General features: G+C 37.1%; 1 long non-coding RNA gene across 1 annotated transcript; it reads left to right on the forward strand.

The window, feature by feature from the left end:
* The first annotated feature begins 8,639 nt into the window (after positions 1-8,639).
* LOC140685626 (uncharacterized) lies at positions 8,640-23,186 on the forward strand. Its single transcript, XR_012058879.1, has 2 exons — positions 8,640-8,780; positions 22,995-23,186. It is a non-coding gene; the product is annotated as an uncharacterized lncRNA (long non-coding RNA).
* Positions 23,187-23,684: the final 498 nt, after the last annotated feature.

The following is a 23,684-nucleotide window of genomic DNA, read 5'->3' on the forward strand; positions in this document are numbered from 1 at the left end:
AATTCCATTTGCTCTTCTGATCACAATTCAATATGGAAATAAAAGAGAAAAAAGAATATAAGGAAATTGAACTAGAATAATAAATAGAAAGAAAGCAAGTATTATCCCCAGAAACAATAAATACATCTTGAAAAGCAATATGCTGAGTCTTTGTATACAATGTACCTTTTTTCTCTTAAAAACTGTGAAAGGCAAACCAAATGATTTGCTTTATGCACCTGGCACCAGACACAATTAGTCATTTCTGAGTATCCTTGGGAAAGCACAGTTTTTCTCAGGGATGTAAATGCTTTCAGCTCATTTCAATAAAAGACACTTCTATCCTGTAGCATTTCTTTTTGAGACGGTGGATTTGGAGCACTTAGATAAAACTAAACTCCCTGTGTTCAGAATGTAATCACAGCCTCTGTGTGGGCAGCGAGCAGAGAGCACAGGGGCCCTAGATACCAATTGGAGACTTTTGATATGCTTTGAGTTAATAAGGGAAGCCCAGGTGATGCTCCTAGATTTCACAGGCCAGTTGGTAGAGATGGGAATCACTCAACAAACTAGGCTGGCTTCATTCTCAAAGTCAGCTCCAACCATCACATCAGGCTGCAGACCCAACTGCACTGAATCGCTAATTAAGTTATCAGCAAACAGAACCTTCAGAAACCTCAGCTGCATGGACTGAAATAGGAGAAAAATCTCATGAAAGCACAGGAGCATTTTTGTTTCACCTTCTCTCAAAACGATGAAATTAGATTTTTTTTTGTCTCTGCCTGCCTCTGAACTATGAAAATAGCATTGCCAATTTCACACATTACCTCTTCAGCTACCATGAACAATGTGGCACATTTTACTCAAGTTCCTTGTCATTAGTGCCACCTTGAAACAACTTGAAATTTTGGTTGTTTTGATTTTTTTTTATTGTATTTACTTAAAACGTAACAATCTTCAGAGTAAAGCATTCTTTGAAATCTAAGATCATATTCAAATAGACAAGCTATTTCTACTTCTTCCATAGCTAAGTATAATCTTACAATCAGTAAAATAACAGGTGGTTAGTGCCTGATTACCACAGGAAAAGTGATATGTTAGCTGGCATATCTCATTAAATAAATTTCATAGTACTTTATTAATCTAAAGCAAAAGAAGGTAGGGTGAAAGGTATTATGTAAAGCAGTCATGGAGGGGAAGTAAAATGAAAAAGGAGTGTGTTAAAATACTTAAAATTCAGAAGTACCAGGGCAGATCTTCTGAAATATAATCCCAAGATTATATTTTAATCTTTCTTCTAGATTTCCCCAAAGGGACCTGTAGACATTTACCAGGGTAACTGTGCACTGGAAAAAGGAAAACAATCGGATTCTTCGGGGATCCCCTCCCTCCACAAAAAAGAGGTATTCTTAAATGCAACACTTGAAATCACTCTCTTGGAGATTCATAATGTCCAGTGGCTTATTAAAGACTCTGATAGATCTTGCAATTTAAAAATAAAAAACAAAGCAAACCATCAACCAAACTGTTTCAGTTTGGTTGTGTGAACCTCAAACTTACGTGACTACTTACGTGACACCCTTCTTTTTTTAATAAAAACTTATTTCATCAAACAACAATGTTCTTCTGAGCATTTGTTTGGGGAAAAATCACTAGATTATTTACTTCGCACGCCAGCTTTATTTGAAAAATTGTTTTTTCTTAAATTAGCTTTTTTAGATTATTACCATATTTGTTTGGAGACCCCTCAAATACAGTACAATTGTCACTGTCACTCCTTTACAGGTTTTACTCCCTAACCACTCAGATTAGTTTCTGTAGAAACTCACATTTCTATAGTCATATTATTCATTATTTTTCAAAAGACTATTTTATACCATTTTCTTTCTTCTCACACCTCTCCCGTCTCTCTCAATGCTGGTGATTTTGATTCTTATTTCACTGAGAAATTGGGAGAAATAAAACAGACCTACTCATCTTTCCATTAATAATCTATCAATCTATCTAAAGTCAATATCCTGATTTCCCATGTGTTGTAATCAAATTACAAAAATGCTTTTAATCTAAAAACAAACAAAAACCTCCTTGATTCTCTGAGCCCCCACATAACTGGTTGTTACCACATTCATACTTGCCTGTTCTTTTTCAACACAGTCAAATACTAATTTTGACTGAGTAGTTTACTACTCCTAATAAATTATTATCACTGATGTTACCAAACCTTCACTGGCCAACCCCAGTGATCAACTTTAACCAACATCATACTTGAAGTTAGGAACTATGTTATACAATACACCACTCCTTCTTTCATGAGAACTTTTCCATGTGGATTCCCAAACAAAACCCTCTGCTGGATTTCTTTCTTCTATGACTCCTACTCAGTTTAATTAGTGACTCCTCCTCCTACTCCCAGAGCCTATGTGCTCACTCTTTGATCTTTTCTTCTCTCTTTGGAGTTGATGACACACTTTCCCATGGATTTGAATTCATTTGATACATTTTCAACTCTCAAATGTGTATCTTGAGTTCATAATTTGATATTTCCTCTTCTAAATGCCTTCATTTAAATATCAATTTGACATGTAAAACTTAACATAGTCAAAATGGATTTCCTGGCTCAAAAACCTGCTCCCCCAATATTCCCTGTATCGGTGGATGATACCAAAACCCCAGGACTTACCCTTGTTCTCTCTCACTCCCTGAAATCTTACATGCAGTCTATCAACCGCCAGGTTGCTCAGCCACCTATAACCTGGCTGCTTACTGTCTGCAAGCTTAACCATAAGCTTTTAAATATGACTTCTAATTACTTACACTGCTGCTAGTCTAAACCATCATCATCTTTTCCAGATCACTTAAAAACCTATTAACAAAGTGATCTCTGTGATTTCACCAGATTTATTACCTATACTCTACACAGGATCCAAAGCAGTCTTCTAGAAACATAAACCAAATCTTATCTCCATCCTGCTCAAAACTCTCCAGTGGCTTCCAATCACAGCTTAAAACCCAAATTCTCTAGTTTATAAGGCTCTACTTAATATGACCCCAGCCTAGGTTTCTGGCCCTGTTGCCTCCCTTTTGTTTCCCTAGTATTCTGATTCAGTCCCTCTGGCCTTGCTACCCTTGAAACTGCTAAGTCAAGCTTCTCTGCTTGCAAGGCCATTGCCTTCCCTGGCTTGGTCAGCTTCTCTCTTGAAGTGTATTTCTTTCCCCTAAGGTCATTTCTGTTCACACGCCTTTACAATTATTTTTCCATAAGTAATATCTTTCCTTATTTCTCTCCAAATAAAGGACAAACTTCCTACTAATGCTAGGCAGTCAGTCAGACATGAGTGGTGAGGACAGCATCCAGGGAGGACCCAAAAGAGACTCAGTCCCACCTCTTGCGTCTTAACACCAAATAACCTACCACAGAGAAGAGCCTAAAAACCACAGCGGGCAACTCCCCCGGCAAAGCATGAGCGAAGCCTAGGCCCCCTTGTCCTCAGATGACCCTACCACCCAGAAACACGCATCATCTGTTACATATTCTGCCCATACACTAATTTCATTATAACAAAGCAAATTCTGGGACACACAAGCACAGTTCTGGCACCTGTTACATAATTCTCAACTGTCAATCAAGAGGTGACACAGTCCTCATGCAAATCCAAGACTTAAAAAATCAAGCTTCTTTGCTTGCAGGGCCATTGCCTTCCTTGGCTTGGTCAGCTTCTCTCTTGAAGTGTATTTCTTTCCTAAATAAACTCTGCTTAAGCTTTGCTACTGTTGTGGCTCCTCAATTCTTTGTTGCACCAACAACAAAAACCGAGCCCAGGGGTGGCCCTGACGTGGTCTGCGGTAACACTAGGACATACAAGGCCCACAGTGATCTGACCCCCATTTCCTCTCAGATCATATTTCTTTCTTCTATTTCTCTAGCTCACTGTCCTCCAGCCATAGTCACCTCCTGTTTGTTGTTGTTGTGACATGGCAGGTACATTCCCACTCTGAGGTTTTGCTTACTCCTCTTCCCTCTGACACTCCTGACTGATCACTCCCACTGCTCCTCCAAACCTTTTCTTAAATGTCACCTTCTCAGTGAGATGCTTTGTATCTAACTCGTTTCAAGTTGCAGTCTCTCCCTAGAACTCACCACACTCATAAATCTGGTTTTCCCAGCACGATCACTTTAGCACCTCATCTGTTAATGTATTATGTTTATCGTTCTGTGTCTGACATTCTACACCAGAATGTGAGCTTCACAAGGGCAAGGATGATTTTGTCTGTTTTGTTCAATGGTGTATCACCAAGGGCTGGAACACAGCTTGACAACATTGAATGGACTACTGATTAAATAACGAACAAATGTAATTGGGAAAAATTATTTTTAGCTCATTCTATTTTACATGTCCCATTGAACATCTTATTAAGCAGAATATTGTTGGAACGTTAATAAGCTGTGTTTCTCAAACAGGAAAAAAATGTAAGCTTCTCTGTGTATTTGAATTTCTTATAGAAAAATATGACAGTAGTTATATTCCAAAATAAGGTTTTGTTTGTAGTTAAATAAAACCATGGTCAATAACACCTTTTCCCCTCATATAAACCAATCCAAAACAGAAAAAAAAAATCAAGATAATAAAAGTAAACTGTTAGTTTTTGATAGCTTTATGACTTTCTTTTTAGCAAGAGAAACTGAGATAGAAAAGAAAGTTCTAGAGATAGATCCTTATTCTGTTATATATTTTTTGTAAAGGTATATATAGTTTTTGTAAAATTTATAGAGGTAAATTTTTTCCTAATTTGACAATGTATGATAAATGTATTTGCCTCTTTGTTTCTCAGAGCTGCCAGTCAAGAATTCATGAATGGTACCTAAACCTAACTATTGTTCACAAAATGTTCTCCTACATGTTAATTAAGGTAACTTGCAATTGCATTAGAAATCTTTCCTATAATGGTAGCTACAAAATAGTCACGAATATACATTTAATAGAGGGAATGGGGTACTATTATGATGGACTTCTTCCCTCCCTGACAACTCGTGAAATCTGATCCTTTTACTCTGTCAATAGAGGAAAGAAAAATATATACTTTATTTTCTATTCACTGCCTCTATTTTTCTTGTTCTTTATGATTTTAACTGAGTATTCCATATGGTTTCACTTTTCCTCTTATCTATTATACTTCATTTTAAAAAAAATTCATGATTTCCCTAAGATTTGCAATATACATTTTTGACTAATCCAAGTTCACTTTCAAATAACATGATGCCACTTTGCAAGTAGCACAAGTGCCTTATAACAGAGTATTTCAAATTCATCCCTTCCACACCTTATAACTTTGCTGTTACTCATTCCACTTATCCATAACCTATAAGCAATAGTCACCAAATTTATTGTTGCCCATATCATTTTTGAACAATGCTATCTCTTAGCTTAATTTCCAGAAAAACATTTTATTTTACCTTTATTTCTTCTTGTCTAAAGCTCTTCCTTCTTGATGTAGACCTGAATTTCAGAAATTTATCATTTTCCTTCTCTCTGTAGAACTTTTAAGATTTCTTGCAAGATGTTCTCTTGCTAACAGATTCTCTCAATTTTTTCCTATCTGAAGTAGTCTTTACTTCTTCAGTTTTGAAGGATAATGTTGCTGGAAACAGAATTCTAGGTTGGCAGAGGTTTTTTTGTTTTGTTTAATTCTTTAGATATTTCATTGTGCTCTTGTGCTCACTTCTTGCTTGCATGTTTTCTGAAGAAAAGTCTGATGTAATTCTCCTTGTTCCTCTATTGGAAAGGTATTTTATTTTTTCAGTATTTTCTCTGTCTTTTATTTTTTGCCAAGCTATGTTTAAATACGATACGCCTAGCTGCAGTGTTTTGGTAGCTATGCTGCTTAGTGCTCTCTAGTTCTATGTGTTGGTGTCTATTTTGTCCTGTCTCTCTCTCTTCTCTTTCTGGTATTTCATCTCCCATATTGTACTGTTTTTTAAAATAACTTTCCCACAGTTCTTGGATATCAAATTATGTTTTTTTCAGTACTTTCTCTCTTTGCATTTTTGTTTTGGAAGTTTCTACTAACATATCTTAAAGCTCACTGATTCATTTTTTTCGCACCATGTTCCGTGTACTGAAGAACCCAACAAAGACATTCTTCATTTCTATTACAGAGGTTTTGATTTCTAGTATTTTCTTTTCACAGTCCCATCCCTCGGCTTAGCTTACCCATCTATTTTTGTATACTATCCACTTAATCCATTAGAGCCCTTAGAATATTCATCAATAGTTATTTTAATTTCTTGGTCTGAAAATTCCAAAATTTCTGTCATATCCGAGGCTGGTTCTGATGTTTGGTTTATCTCCTCAGATTTTGATTACTGCCTTTTAGCATGCCTAATAGTTTTTTGTTGAAAGCCAGACATGTATCAGGTGAAAAAAAATGAACTAGATAGGCCTTTAAGGTGAGGTTATATCTGGCTAGGAGTAAGGCTGTCGTTACTGTTTGCTATAGCTATGAGGTCAAACACTAAAATTTCTTCAGTGTCCTTGTTGACCCCCTGCCCCACCATCGTCCTTAAGTACTCTTTATATTTAAGGACTTATATTTAAGGAGTTGAGGCTTGAAGTTCTTTTACGTGTCATTCTTTTTATTATACCTTTACAGCCTTTATATAGCTTAGTAGCCTTACAACGTGGTGGTGAGGTATCAGAGAGGGATGGGAAGCATTCTCTAGAATCCTGTGAATAGGACTCAGTCTCTTAGTGAGCCTGCATTGGGTATTCCCTATGTCAGTTATTGTTAAAATCCCAGCTGATCAGGCTCTGGTAAGATAGTTCCTCTTGAGGGAAAGTCTTATGAAAAAGAACAGAGAGATCTGGGTATTTTAAAATAGTTCCTTTTCCCCTCCCTCTGCTGAAGTATGAAGGCATTTTTCTCCAGTCTTCACAATAAAAACCAGGTAGGGATCCTGCAGGGAAAACTAATGAAAGTGTGCAAGCTCCCCTAAGAATGGGCTTCCTTGGAGTTTTTCTCTCTAAAATTAGTTCACTCTGAACTTCCAGCAATTAGTCAATTAAAAAGTGTGCTGTAAACATTCACTTTCTTTTGTACTTTGTTTGATACCAATTTTAACTGTGGGCTTCCACTTCTGGTCTTCTGCTCCAGTTAAGCTGTGATTTTCCTGTAAAAACAGTTTGTCTCCAGTTTTTAGGACAATAAGTTTGCCCTGTGACCACAATTCTCTGATGGATCTAGGAAGAGTTACGTATTTTCAGTTTTTTCAGCTTTTTTCTTGCTGTGAGGACTGGAGTGATGTCTTCCATGCTCTCTGCATGTCTGACTGGAAACTGGGAATCTATAACACTACTTTGATAGTTCCTTTGAGCACAAACTGTTCATTAATTTATGGAGATGGAGGTAACACAATACATTTGAGAAAGAAGAAAGTAGTCTAAGATGGTTAAAGCTGTGGTCTTAAGATGGTGTGTCAACTCAGGAAAGTAAGTACATACTCCGGACCTTCATTAAAACACAAGAAAGTCATACCATGTAGATTTTATATCATTCCAGAGGCCATGGGGAGCCACTGAAGAGTCTTTAGAAGTGCAGTGACAAAATTCAAGTGCCCTTGTTTAAAATCACTTTGCAAACGATGTAGGGCACTAGTTTCTAAACGTCTTTGGAAGATTATAATCATGATAACTGAAAAAGAATCACCTGAGGAGTTGAGTAAAAAACAAAAAAGTTATGTGGGCCCAGATCTGTTGAACTTTGCGTTATATTTGTGCTTACGTATCTATAATTAAAATGAGACCTTCTGATGAGTATATTTTTTTTCTGCACCATCTGTATTGGAAACATTATTTACATGTTTTTTTCCACATCCTCCCTAATAGATGGTATTTTTGTAGGGGGGGATTGAAAATGTTATCTCTCTTTCTTCAGCATATAGATTTTGTATTTTTTCAACATATAAAATTAATTCTAAGAATATTTATAAGTTAACATGAATGATGATAGTAGCCTTTCCTCTGTTGTCTAGTTAAAAAATTTAGGAGGTTGATATTTTGGAGCTCAGTGAATGTGGGAGTTGTCCTGAAGTGGAACAAGAAAGGATATTTACCCAGAAAGGCCAGCATAATAGAAAAGAGGTTTTACAATTTTCTGGCCAAAGAAGGTAAGTAGAATAGAAAGTGTAAGAATCTCAAACTAATTTCATTCCCTCCCATTCATATATCTCCATCCCTGGGGTGGTGGGGAGATCCTCATTTCTCCATCCAGGTAGCATATGTTCAGGGTTTCTTTATCTGATGTCTCCTATTTCCATACATAAATAAATAAGTACTTATATTATCCAGTACATTTCATCTAATCTGCACTTAAAAAAAACCCTCAACAATGTTTAGAATTTAACATTAGTATTCTGATAGACTTATTCAAAGGTATTTTACTTCAAGGTCACTTAGTACAAAGTTGGTTAGAGATGTCAGTGATTCCTTCAAACTTTAGGATTTTTCATGCTCTTACTCCTGCAATTTATACCATTCCTATGGTCTGAATGCTTGTGTCCCACCAAAATTCTTATGCTGAAATCATAAACTTCCAAGGTAACATTGGAATGTGGGGCTTTTGGGAGATGCTTAAGTCATAACGGTGGAACACTGATGAATGCCATCAGTGCCTTATAAAAGAGGCTGCAGAGATCCCTAACCCTTTCTGCCATGTGAGGACACAGTGAGAAATCTGGGACCCAGAAATCTGTGATCTTCACTCAGTCATGCTGGTATCTTGATCTCCAACTTCTAGCTTCCAGAACTGTGAGCAATACATTTCTATAGCTTGCAAGTCACCCAGTTGCAGTATTTTGCTCTAGCAGCCCAAATGTAATAAGACATATCACACTTTGTGGGCCCTAACCACTGCTGAAATGCTCCTAATGTCACTGGAGTATTAGAGATGAAAAAACCTCAACATATATTAACAGTTTGCTTCAACAGTAAGAGGAAATAATTTCCCCAAGGGCATACACTAATGATGGGTTGTTCTTTCTGAGCTAGTTAAGTTCCCTGACTCTGAGGCTGACAACACTACTAAACATGTTAATTAATTATAAAATACTCAAAATCATTACTTTTGAAGATTGCAATGACATTCTAAGTAAAAAATAATGCACTCAGAGAGTATTAGAATGTTTTGACTCTTGATACAAATAGCTTTTTTTTTTGAATGTTGAATTACAAATGAAAAATCACACCAATTTAAGAGGCCAAAATGGGAGTTGGATTTGAGTAAAAAATAAGTAAAATATTTATATATTTTAATTCATTGTAAATCAATCTGTACATTTTATCCATTGTAAGTCAATCCGAGATTAGGATTCAGAGAATGTGGATCACAGTTATGTTCTAAGGCTGAATGGAAACATAATATTTATTAGTAATGAAATACTTATAATGTATAATTTTAGATTTGTCTCTAAATTAATTGAGGAATCAAAACACAATTATAATTTTTAAATGTAAATACATGTTTTGGCCTACCTCCAAATCTTCCATTATTTTATATCAGTTTGAATTGTTCAATAACAAGAGTATCAATAATAATAATATTTTGGACTAATGATGAGACTATTGTGATTTCTGTGATTTTCCCATAAAAGAGTCAAAATAAGCTATTCTATTTTTAGCATAAATGTTACTTCCTCAATAACAAGTTTAAAAAAATTTTCTGACATAAATACCATATAGTTACTTTTTATTCAATCATTATTATGAACAAATTGCACTGAGACTAAAAAAACTCATATTTATACTAACCATCGATCAAGATTTTAAACCAAGAGTGGACTTCCGGGCAAGATGGCGGAGTAGAAGGACACTTGTAAGTCACCCTCTCCCACAAATACACCAAGACCCACATCTACAGACCCACTCAGCCAACCAGAGCACCTGCAGAACTCCAACAGATCATCGCCCTCTTCAAAAGATAAAGACACCAAAAATCTGGTAGGAGAAAAGGAAAAAAGAAAGAACAAAAGGCAAAGCAGCGCGGGACGGGTCCCGCGGGGAGGGAGCGGCAAAGGAGGACTGGCGCTCGCTCGCTGGGTCTCCCCTCTCCAATTGAGAGGCCAGCGGGACGGAGGGGGAGCCTCCAAGGCTCGGATCTGTACAGAGCAGCCCTTGTCTGACAGAACTAAGTTAAACGGGCACAGAGCACCCCCCCGACGCCCAGCCTGAGACGCAGGCCGGCAGCGGCGGGCAGGGCCAGGCTTCACAAGCCGGGCGGAGGATGGGGGCGGCTGCACGGAGGCAGCTCCAGGGGACTGCAAGGGGCTGGGCGCCGGGGCTGTGGGTGTACAGGACAGAACAACCTGGGCCCTCCATAAAACAGCAAGGTTGATGTGCTCTCGGGGGAAGGGTGCATACCCCCATCTCTGAAAACCCGCGGAAACTTTTCAGGGGAAGAGGGGCGGGGCCCAGGCAGAGCCACCATATTCTCCGGCGCTTAGCACCCAGGCGGGGGCAGAGGCGAAACCTGCGTCCGCACCATAGGGCTTAGCAGCCTCAAGGGCCAGACTGAGACGGGCCTACAGCCCTGGGCAGATAGGATCCTTCCATTCTGGTCCCCCAGAGAACTTGCTCCACAAAGACAAACAAGCAGCTGGGTCTTGGCTCGGAGCAGGGACGAGGCTGCCCCTCGGTCTTCCCCGAGCCCACCCGCGGAGCGCGACCAGGGCGGAGCGCCAGCCAGGACGGAGCGCCAGCACAGAGCGCGCAGCCACACAGAGCAGCGGAGCTACCAGCGGCGCAGGCAGGGGGAGAGCGCCCCCCGCCTGTGGGGCAGGAACACAACCCCTGACCGAGGTGCTGGGAAGGGGCACGACCCGCCCTCCTGCCTGGCCAGTCTGCAACATCTGACTGCGGCATCCGGAGGGGCAGTGACCCGCCCGCCCGCAGCAGAGGAGAGCTGCATCTGACCCCGTGTTAGGAGGAGGCGCGATCTGCTTGCCGACAGGTGCTGGGAGCAGCACAGAAGAGGGCGCCAACGGAGGGCCTATGAAAACAAGCTGAGCTTCCAAAACAGGACGAAGACAGAAGGACATCACATTAAAAGCACACACACTCCAGGAGAACACCGACAAACCCCTTTTTTTTTTTTTTTGATTTTTGTTTTGTTTTGTTTTTTTGTTTTTTGTTTTTGTTTTGTTTTAATCTGTTTTTACCTGTTCTATTTTCAATTACTCTTTTAATTTTTACTTCTTAATTCATTTCTATTTCTCTTGGGTTTTGATGTCCTGTTATTGATTAGACACAGGCTTCAAACACATATATTCATCTCCCCACCCCCATTTTTTTTTTAAAGGTTTTAAAAGGACGTCTCCACCCGATTAATACTCTGCTTCAACCCGCTCTTCTATTATTCATTATACATTGTTTTCAAACCCTCTTTCTCCCTTCTTTTAAAAATCTTTCTCTCTCTCTCTTATTCTTTTCTCTTTTTTTTCTTTTTTCTTTTTTTTTCCTAAGTTCTATTCCTAAATAGGCATTAGATAGATAAAATCCTTAAGATCCAAAATAGACAACTGATACTCCATAAACCACAGTGCCAGAGAGGTATGAGCAAGATGAAGAAGCAGAGAAACCTTTCCCAATTAAAAGAACAAGAGGAATCCCCTGAAAGAAAGCTCAATGAAATAGACATCGATAGCCTACTAGATCAAGATTTCAAAAAAGGAGTGATCAAATTGCTGAAGGAATTAAAAGAGATAATGCTTAGAGAAATAAAATATGTCAAAAATGAAATTGAAGCTATAAAGAAGAGCCAAGTAGAATGGGAAAACTCAATGACAGAGACGAGGAATGATCTAACAGCTGTGCAAAGCCGACTAGTTAATGCAGAAGAACGAATTAGTGATCTAGAAGACAGGGCAACAGAAAGCACCCATTCAGAAGAACTACAAGATAAGCAAATAAAAAATAATGATAATAGCATAAGGGACCTATGGGATAATATAAAGCATCCCAATCTTTGCATAATAGGGGTCCCAGAAGGGGAAGAAGGCTCAAAGGGAATTGAAAAGGTTTTTGAAGAAATCATGACTGAAAACTTCCCAAACTTAAAGAAGGAATCAGATATCCAAGTACAGGAAGCTCAGAGGGTCCCAAACAGGAAGAACCCAAATAGACCCACACCAAGACATATCATAATCAAGATGGCCAGAGTCAAGGATAAAGAAATGATTCTAAAGGCAGCAAGAGAAAAGCAAAGAGTGAACTACAAGGGAACCCCCATAAGGCTCTCAGCTGATTTCTCTACACAAACACTACAGGCCAGAAGGGAGTGGCAAGATATATTCAAAGCCCTGAATGAAAAAAAGATGCAGCCTAGGATACTTTATCCAGCAAGGCTATCCTTTAGGATAGAAGGAGAAATAAAGAGTTTCACAGACAAAAAAAAGCTGCAGGAGTTTAGCAACACTAAACCCATGCTAAAAGAAATATTGAAAGGGCTATTCTAAATAGAAAAGCAGCAGGATGCTACAGAAATGAGAAACGTACAACTGGAAAGGTGATAACTCATGAATTACAAATAAAGAAAACACGAAATTATAAAAGAAGACATACAAATCGCTGAGAGTGGGAGAGGGAGGCAGGGAAATATAGAATTTTTTTTCTTTCTTTTTTAAATTTTTTTAACAGTAGGATTGGTTTGAGATCATGTTATTATCAGTTTATTAAAAACGGGTATAGGTTAATAGATTTACAAAAAAGGGTAACCACAAGTCAAAAATTTACAAGGGAGTCACAAAAATTAAATAAAATCCATGATAATACAAAGGAAAATTACCAAACCACATAAGGAAGAAGAAAGGAACAAAGAGGATATACCAATTCAACTGCAAAGATAAGTTCAAAATGGCAATAAACACACATCTATCATTAATTACTGTAAATGTTAATGGACTAAATGCTCCAGTCAAAAGACATAGAGTGGCAGAGTGGATAATAAAGCAAGAACCTTCAATATGCTGTATACAAGAGACCCACTTTAGGGAGAAGGACACATATAGATTGAGAGTGAAAGGATGGAAAAGGATATTCCATGCAAATGAAAAAGCCAAAAAAGCAGGTGTTGCAGTACTGATTTCAGACAAAATAGACTTTAAAACAAAGGCCATAAAGAAAGATAAAGAAGGACATTTTATAATGATTAAAGGAGTGATACAAGATGAAGACATTACACTCATTAATATATATGCACCCAATATAGGAGCACCTAAGTACATACAAGAATTACTAACAGAGATAAAGGGGGATATTGATGGGAATACAATCATAGTTGGAGATTTTAACACTGCATTAACATCACTAGACAGATCTTCCAGACAGAAAATAAACAAGGCAACAGAGAAATTAAATACTACAATAGAAAAACTAGATTTGGTGGATATTTTCAGAGCTTTACACCCCCAAAAATAGAATATACATTCTTTTCAAGTGCACATGGAACATTTTCCAGGATCGATCATGTACTTGGACACAAAAGAAACCTCAACAAATTTAAGAAGATAGAAATTATCTCAAGCATCTTTACTGACCACAATGCCATGAAACTGGAAATCAACAACAGAGAAACAAAGGAGAAAAAAAAGAAAAGCATGGAGATTAAACAATATGTTATTGAAAAAACAATGGATCAATGAGGAAATCAAAGCTGAAATTAAAAAATACCTTGAGACAAATGATAATGAAAGCACAACCACTCAAAACCTATGGGACACAGCAAAGGCAGTGCTAAGAGGGAAGTTTATAGCGATACAGGCCTTTCTCAAAAAAAAAAAAACAATCTCAAATAAACAAGTTAACCCACCACCTAAATCAATTAGAAAAAGAAGAACAAAAAGCTCCAAAAAGCAGCAGAAGGAAGGAAATAATAAAGATCAGAGAGGAATTAAATACAATAGAGATTAACAAGACCATAGAAAAAATCAACCAAACCAAAAGCTGGTTTTTTGGAAAAGTAAATAAAATCGACATACCTCTGGCCAAACTCACAAAGAAGAAAAAAGAGAGAGCACAAATTAGCAAAATAAGAAAGGAAAATGGAGAAATTACAACAAACAAAATAGAAATACAGAATATCATACGAGAATACTATGAAAAACTATATGGAACCAAACTGGATAACCTAGAGGAGATGGACAAGTTTCTGGAAACATACTGTCCACCAAAACTGAATCAAGAAGAAACTGAACACTTGAACAATCCGATCACTAGAAAGGAAATAGAAATAGCAATTAAAAACCTCCCTACAAATAAAAGTCCAGGACCGGACGGCTTCACCGGGGAATTCTACCAAACATACAAAGAAGAACTCATACCAGTCCTTCTCAAACTCTTCCAGACGATTGAAAAGGAGGGAATACTCCCAAACTCATTCTATGAAGCCACCATCACCCTGATACCAAAACCAGGCAAAGACACTACAAAAAAAGAGAATTATAGGCCAATATCACTGATGAACATAGACGCCAAAATCCTCACCAAAATTTTAGCAAATAGAATCCAACAACACATAAAAAAGATTATACATCATGACCAAGTGGGGTTCATCCCAGGGACACAAGGCTGGTTCAACATACGCAAATCAATCAATGTAATACATCACATCAACGAGAGAAAGGACAAAAACCACATGATCATCTCAATAGATGCAGAAAAAGCATTTGATAAAATTCAACACCCATTTATGATAAAAACTCTCACCAAAGTGGGTATAGAGGGAACATATCTCAACATAATAAAAGCTATATATGACAAACCTATAGCCAGCATAGTTCTCAACGGTGAAAAACTCAAAAGCTTCCCACTAAAATCTGGGACAAGACAAGGATGCCCACTATCACCACTCCTATTCAATATAGTCCTGGAAGTCCTAGCCACAGCAATCAGGCAAGAGAAAGAAATAAAAGGGATCCAAATTGGAAAAGAAGAGGTAAAAGTGTCATTATATGCTGACGACATGTTACTATATATAGAAAACCCTAAAAGGTCCACAAAAAAGCTACTAGAGCTGATCGAAGAATTCAGCAAGGTAGCAGGTTACAAAATTAATGTTCAAAAATCAGTTGCCTTTCTTTACACTAACGATAAATCAACAGAAAAAGAAAGTAAAGAAACAATCCCCTTTAAAATAGCACCCAAAGTAATAAAATATCTGGGAATAAATCTAACCAAGGAGGTGAAAGAATTATACACAGAAAACTATAAACCATTGATGAAGGAAATTAAAGAAGACTTTAAAAAATGGAAAGATATTCCATGCTCTTGGGTTGGAAGAATCAATATTGTTAAAATGGTCACACTGCCCAAGGCAATCTACAGATTTCATGCAATCCCTATCCAATTACCCAGGACATATTTCAGAGAACTAGAACAAATCATAATAAAATTTATATGGAACCATCAAAGACCTAGAATTGCTAAAGCATTACTGAAGAGAAAGAAAGAGGCTGGAGGAATAACTCTCCCAGACTTCAGACAATACTATAGAGCTACAGTCATCAAGACAGCATGGTATTGGTACCAAAACAGACATATAGACCAATGGAACAGAATAGAGAGCCCAGAAATGAACCCACAAACTTTTGGTCAACTCATCTTCGACAAAGGAGGCAAGAATATACAATGGAATAAAGACAGTCTCTTCAGCAAATGGTGTTGGGAAAACTGGACAGCAGCATGTAAAACAATGAAGCTAGAACACACCCTTACACCATATACAAAAATCAACTCAAAATGGATTAAAGACTTAAACATAAGACAAGATACAATAAACCTCCTAGAGGAAAACATAGGCAAAACATTATCTGACATACATTTCAAAAATTTTCTCCTAGAAGAAATAAAAGCAAGAATAAACAAATGGGACCTAATGAAACATACAAGCTTCTGCAGAGCAAAGGAAACCAGAAATAAAACAAGAAGAAAACCTACGGAATGGGAGAAAATTTTTGCAAGTGAAACCGACAAAGGCTTGATCTCCAAAATATATAAGCAGCTCATACGACTCAATAAGAAAAAAATAAACAACCCAATCCAAAAATGGGCAGAAGACCTAAACAAGCAATTCTCCAAGGAAGACATACAAATGATCAAAAAGCACATGAAAAAATGTTCAATATCACTAATTATCACAGAAATGCAAATCAAAACTACAATGAGGTATCACCTCACACCAGTCAGAATGGCCGTCATTCAAAAATCCACAAATGACAAATGCTGGAGAGGCTGTGGAGAAAGAGGAACCCTCCCACACTGCTGGTGGGAATGCAGTTTGGTGCAGCCACTATGGAAAACAGTGTGGAGATTCCTCAAAAGACTAGGAATAGACTTACCATATGACCCAGGAATCCCACTCCTGGGCTTGTATCCAGAAGGAAATCTACTTCAGGATGACACCTGCTCCCCAATGTTCATAGCAGCACTATTTACAATAGCCAAAACATGGAAACAACCTAAATGTCCATCAACAGGTGACTGGATAAAGAAGAGGTGGTATATTTATACAATGGAATACTACTCAGCCATAAAAACCGACAACATAATGCCATTTGCAGCAACATGGATGCTCCTAGAGAATGTCATTCTAAGTGAAGTAAGCCAGAAAGAGAAAGAAAAATACCATATGAGATCGCTTATATGTGGAATCTAAAAAACAAAAACAAACAAACAAACAAAAACAAAGCATAAATACAGGACAGAAATAGACTCATGGACAGAGAATACAGACTTGTGGTTACAGGGGGGGCGGGGTAGAGGGTGGGAAGGGATAGACTGGGATTTCAAAATTGTAGAACAGATAAACAAGATTACACTGTATAGCACAGGGAAATAGACACAAAATGTTATGATAAATCACAGAGAAAAAAATGTGACAATGAGTGTGTATATGTCCATGAATGACTGAAAAATTGTGCTGAACACTGGAATTTGACACAACACTGTAAAATGATTATGAATCAATAAAAATGTAAAAAAAAAAAGATTTTAAACCAAGAGCAAGTAAAGTGTTTTTAATAAAATCTTAGAATAAGATTTTTTTAAATATGTTGCATTTACTTCTCTTATCTCCTGAAAGTATAAGCAAACAGACTGCAACATAGCAAAGAAATTGGAAAAACTCCAAGAATATTCAAAGTAAACATTTTTTTCAGAGCAGGGTTGTAATTAAGTAACACAGTAAAGAATTCCTTCTAAAAGCATCTTGCAAAACTTGAGATTTTTCTCTTAAAGCATACTCATGCCTGCAGGTAGAGCTCTTCCTTTAGGTATTTATCTGCCTGTCTTCCATAAAAATGAAAGAAAATTAAGGCATATTTTTTTCTAGCAGCATTTATTAACCTTCTGTTGCCTGAAAGAAAGAAGTCTTAAAGCATATGTACCTGCAGATGGGAATGCATTGGCAAGATTTTTCTGCTGAAGGCAAATATCAGGAAAATAGACGACTATGTTTAAGTTGGAATAATCGGGGGTGGGGTGGGGATGATACTCAGTGCAAGTTAATAATACTGGCACTTAGAACAAAAAGCTAGAGAAGTCGTTTTTGCTTGCTTCTTTATTCTGGTTTGTTTTGCTGTTTTTGTTTTGGCCTTTACATTTTTAAGTGCTGAATGTCTGCTGATTACCGATTTTTCCTTCAAAATAACACTAATTTGTAAGGTGAATGAATTCTCTAAAGCAGAACTCTTCCTACGGCACCAGTAGGTGTTTACAAGGGAAGTGAAGATAAAAGCGCTAAACAGCTACTGTTGTGCTAAGGTGTTGATTGAGGTGGCAGCACGTCTATTCCCTGGTTTTGGAATAGATAACTGGACAAAAAGGAGAGGATGTGATCTCCATGATATATTTTCATAAGACAGAGACATTATTTTCATACTACCCCAAACATATTATATCTAAATCTTATCTCCATTTTATCTTTTACATATTACTTTTTTTTCCTGTTCTAAGATCTTTTTTTAATTGAAGTATAGTCGGTTTACAGTGTTGTGTTAATTTCTGCTGTACAGCACAGTGATTCAGTTATACATATACATATATATGTTTCTTTTCATATTCTTTTTCATTATCGCCTTTCATTATAAGATACTGAATATAGTCCCCTGTGCTATACAGTAGGACCTTGTTTATCTATTTTATATATAGTAGTTAGTATCTGTAAATCCCAAACTCCCAGTTTATTCCTCCCCCTGCCTATTTTCCCCCTGGTAACCGTAAGTTTATTTTCTATGTCTGTGAGTCTGTTTCTGTTTTGTAAGTAAGTTCACTTATGACATCATTTTTAGATTCCGCACATGAGTGATATCATATGGTATTTTTCTTTCTCTTTCTGGCTTACTTCACTTACCATGACCATCTCCAGGTCCATCCATGTTGCTGCATATGGCATTATTTTATTCTTTTTTTTAATGGCTGAGTAGTGTTAACTGATTTCTTTAACCTTATATTTCTCCAAATGACTTCTAGAATGATGACCAAAAAAATTTCAGGATACCCCAAAGTATTTATATGCATTTCTGTGCTTATATCTTTTGTCTGTCATGATATATATATGTCTATATATCTATAAATCCATGGTGAAATCCTCATTCCCACATCATGCTTTTGTATTCCACATGCTTATATCTCACACATATAATCTACATGTATATCTACAGCCATAAAACTCTTACAGATACTATATTTGTATATGTATTTCCTTAGATTTTTCAAGGAAATAAACTGTCATTGTCTTGGCCAGTTCTTACGAAAAAAACCTATGAAGAGAGTTTTACTGTACTCAGTTCAGAGAAATGGAAGCTGTATTTTAAAGAAAATGAAAATTACAGAATAATATTCACGTTAAATAGCAGAACTCTGATGTTATATCACTTAGCAACATTTTATTGGGGAGGAATCACCACTGTTCACTCCTATTCATAGAAGCTTTGGACACTAGAGCTTGCTTTTCAAAAACCATGTAAATTACTTAGGAGACAAAGTGCTCTATGATTTTACTGTTGAAACATTAGTATATCAGTATAAAGTGTCAGGATATCAGTATAAAATGTTAGGATAGAGTTAACTGGTGATGGAGCTTGGCCCAGCAGGGAAGGGGAGCATTGGGAGGCATGAATGGGCAGACAGGCAAATTGGATTGAAGGGTTCTAGGAGATACTCTACTTTTCTGCTTTGGCTTAAGGTCACCCCCCCCCCCTTTTTTTCATTTCTTTTCTTTCCTTTTCCCCCATAAGTCATTCGGGTATCCATGTTGCAGTCGGCTGGACTGAATTTTGGCTGGGACAACATCTGATTCTTATTTTTCTAGAACTAGTAAGCTTCCAAATATATGTACTTCCATGGAGAAGTCTGACGTGCAAGAGAGAAAACTACTACACAAACATCCTTCAAGCAATTGAAGTGCCTAGTGTCACATCACCTGACGACTCATTGGCTAAATGAAGCTGCACGTGTGTGTGTGTTTTGTGTTGTGTGTCTCTATCTCAGTTTCTGTCTTTCTCTCTCTCATATGTAAAAATGACGGAGAGAAAATGTAAAAATTCATGTCAAAATTAATTTTACAATTATAGACATCTGGGTTGTTCAGAGAATTTTACTACTATACACAGTGTTTCTGTGCATTTCTTGTACATGTCTCCTAGGGCTATCTGTCTAATTTAGGGGGCCCATTGCAAAATGAAAATGCAGGGCCTCTTGTCCAAAACTATTAAGAGTTACAAGACGTTGATAGAAAGGCATTAAAATAACATGTGGAGCCCCTCTAAGCACAGGGCACGATGTGACTACACATGTTGTACACCCATGAAGCTGGCCCTGTTCCTAGGACATATATACAAGATATTTCATTGGATTAATGTAGAAATGGACTTAGTGGATTGTAGGTTATGAACAACTCTGGCTTTGTTAGACAATGCCAAAATATTTTCCAAAGTGATTCTCCAAATATGTATGCCTAAATGCAATATATAAGATTTCCTGTTCCTTGGCATTATGAGAGTTTGAAATCAGAAAGCCATGGCCAACTAGAAGAAAGGTCAACCTCCTTTTCAAATCTTTCCCATTTCTGTAAATGACATTTTCATTCTTCCCATTATAATCTTCATTTCCTCATTTTGTATAGACCTTTCTTAAATAAATTCAGCCACTATGGAAAACAGTCTGGAGATTTCTTAAAAAAATAAAAATAGAACTACCATATAAATCAGCAATTCCACTCCTGGTTATTTAACCAAAGAAAACAAAAACACTAATGAAAAAAATATGTTCCCCTATGTTCATTGCAACATTATCTACAATAGCCAAGATATGGAAGGCATTTTAAATTTCCATCAATAGATGGATGAATAAACACTTGATGTGTATATACATACACAGATACAGACACACACACACACACATATATATATAATGGAATATTACTCAGCCATAAAAAATAATAAAATCATGCCATTTGAGACAACCTGGATGGACACAGAGGGTATTATGCTAAGTGAAATAAGCCAGATAGGGACAGACAAATACTGCACAGTTTCACTTATATGTAGAACCTACAAAAAAAACAAAACAAATGAATAAACATAAAACAGTAATAAACTTATAGATACAGAGAACCAACAGGTAGTCACCAGAGGAGAGGAAGGTGGGGGGAGGAAAGAAATAGGTGAGGAAGATTAAGAAGTATAAACTTCTGGTTGCAAAATAAATGAGCCATGGGTATGAAATGTGCACTGTGGCGAATATAGTCAATAACTATGTTATACCTTATTATGGTGATAGATTTTAACTAGACTTATCATGGAAGTCATTTAAAAATGTATAGAAATATGGAATCACTATGCTGTGTAACAGGGACTAACACAGTGTTGCAGGTCAATTATACTTCAAAACCAACCAAACTCATAAAAAACAGATCAGATTTGTGATTACTACAAGTGAGGAGATATGGGGAAGGGGAGTTAGATGAAGGTAGTCAAAAGGTAAAAACTACCAATTATAAGATAAATAAGTACTAGGATGTATAATGCACAACATGATAAATATAATTAACATTGCTGTATATTATACATGAAAGTTAAGAGAGTAAATCCTGAGTTCTCAACACAAGGAAATTTGTTTTCTTTTTCTTTAATATTGTATCTATATGAAATGATGGATGTTAACTAAACTTGTCATGATAATCATTTCATGATGTTTATAAGTCAAATCACTATCAGACCTATGCAGTGCTGTATGGCAATTATATCTCAATAAAACTGGAAAAATAAAATGCTGGCACGATTTAAATTGCAATTCCCCCCCATAATTTTTTCGTTCTATTTTAATTTGCTCCTAGCACATTTACCAACATCGTAATGTTAGCTTTTTACCTGTTTATTGTCTGCGAAAACTCTAATAAAATTTATGTACTATGATGATGTTTTAAATCTTTTGTTTGTTGCTTTATGTATATATAGTTCCTGGAAAGATGTCTAGTGCAGGCTAGGTGTTCAATGCTTATTGAGTCAATGAGCAAATAAATACATACATAGTTAGTCAATTAGTTTAAAATACTGATACTTGAGAACATATAATTATCTAGGATAGATGGTGTGATGGAATTCAGAATGATTCCAATACTTCACCACCTTATTTGCATTTTTCGCAGTGTAATTTTGTAGTGTCTACAATTTTAACTCCAGTTTTAGGTGTGCAGTTTGCTTTGGTCAATAGGGTATTAGCAACTTTTTACACAAACAAGGCTTAAAAATTACTTCTGTGATTGGATTCGCTTTCATTCATGCCCTCTACCTTTTCTGTGATAACATGTGTGAGTTAACTTGGTGGAAGATGAAAACATGTGGAATAAAACTGGATTGCCCCAGTCATTTCAGGTGAAGTCATCATATGTCAATCAAGAGTTAGTTATGTGAGTTAATCTGGTTAATGTCAGCAGGCCTGCCATACTGAACTACTGTTGATGATAGAAATACAGGAAAAGACAGATCAGATCAGATAAGCCCAGCCCAGAACTAATGAATCATAACTGACTCATGAGCTAAATAACTGTTTGTTGTTGTACATCACTAACACTTAATGCTTATTTGATTTGCATCATTATTTTAGCAATAGATAGCTGTTATAGAAGGAAATAATTCCATTTAAGGACACTTTTAAGACCACAGGTCAGTGGCAGTCAAAATCAGGATTTTGAGTCTCAATTCCATGCCTTGTAAAATCAAACACAATAGAGTATTGCTATTTGTTGGTTCACATTAATACAAAGGAGCACTTTCCTGAGCTGGTGTTGAAATGAAAAAGCATGAGCACTCCAAAACAAGTGAGCTTTCTTCCAACTAGAGGGATAAAGCACTTGAAATATGGCCTGCTGCTTATATAGAATAGAAGTAAAGGCAAAAATAAAATTACAGATGAAAAGTTAATGAAGTATTTTTAATATATATAAACTATACACGTTTCTTGTTTGTACACAAGGTCCCTGTTTGTACTTTCTACAAACTGATGAATAGGATAACTGATAACAGAGATCAATATTAAGGACCCCTTTATTTTTTTATCTCAGAGAAAACCCTTAACATTATCCTTAGTGTACCTAGAATGGAAGACAATGTATTAATCTGATAAAATTTACACAAATAAAACCTACCAGATAGCATCCTTAGAAATATTTCCTGTCAATGTGACTAATCAAAGACTGGACCAGCGAGACTCTAATCAGAAAGTTGTCAACAGTAGTGACCCACTGCTGACAGTCCTGAGAAAAATGTTGGAAGGTCTGAGGTAGTCAGTCTGCCAGGGGACCAGGCAAGGCCCACACTTTGCAGTGAAGCCTTTCCTCACTGCAGGACACCCAGTCAACTTCAGCAGGAATCATGAGACTGGTAAGGAGTGGTAGCCCCTACATTTGAAACCGAGAGCACTTTACTTTTGGCCCAGTCTCTGATAGTGGAAATGTTGCCATTTCTGTTACAGATGGATCCAGGCAGCAATGGTGGCAATCTGAGTCCTGCGGGTGCCATCCACATCTTGATTCCAGTTGATGTCTTCACAGAAAAGGTCCATGCTGTAGGCATCTACATGAGTGACCCACACTGTTCAATCAGTGTCTGTCATTCTTTCTCCATATTTCATGGGATCCAAAATAAAGATGTTTTTAATCATTAACTTTTAGTTTTCTAAATGGCAGACCAAGTAGGTAGTTAGACTATCTGGCAGCATTTCAAGAGTCAGTAAAACTCTCTCCAGATTCATCAAGAAGGGGGAACATAGATCAGTGCTAGGAGAATTGCCTGAAATCCCACCCACAGAGTAGAACAACTGCATCCCTTTTGGATCTGCATGTCTGGCACTGAGGCTGAGCAGTCACAACAGCCTAGTGGACATGTTCAGAGTTTAGGTTTTTAGTTAACCATGCCCTGGTGTTTAGGGGAAAGCCCACTGAAACACAGAATTTGCTTCAGGCAGTTTAGTGAGGGATGTCTCCCCAAAGGAATAAGCTGCTACTTTTTCACATACAACTGACTTGCCAGCTAGGACCAGGTGGGAATCACTCACACATTATTCAGAATAGAGAGATGAGAGCAGTAAGATGTGATTGGGGCACAGTTGGGAGTTCAAAGACAATAGTAACAGAATATGTTTTAAACTGTTTAGATAGTATGT

Source organism: Vicugna pacos, chromosome 2, assembly GCF_048564905.1.
Source record: "Vicugna pacos chromosome 2, VicPac4, whole genome shotgun sequence".
Lineage (NCBI taxonomy): Eukaryota > Metazoa > Chordata > Mammalia > Artiodactyla > Camelidae > Vicugna > Vicugna pacos.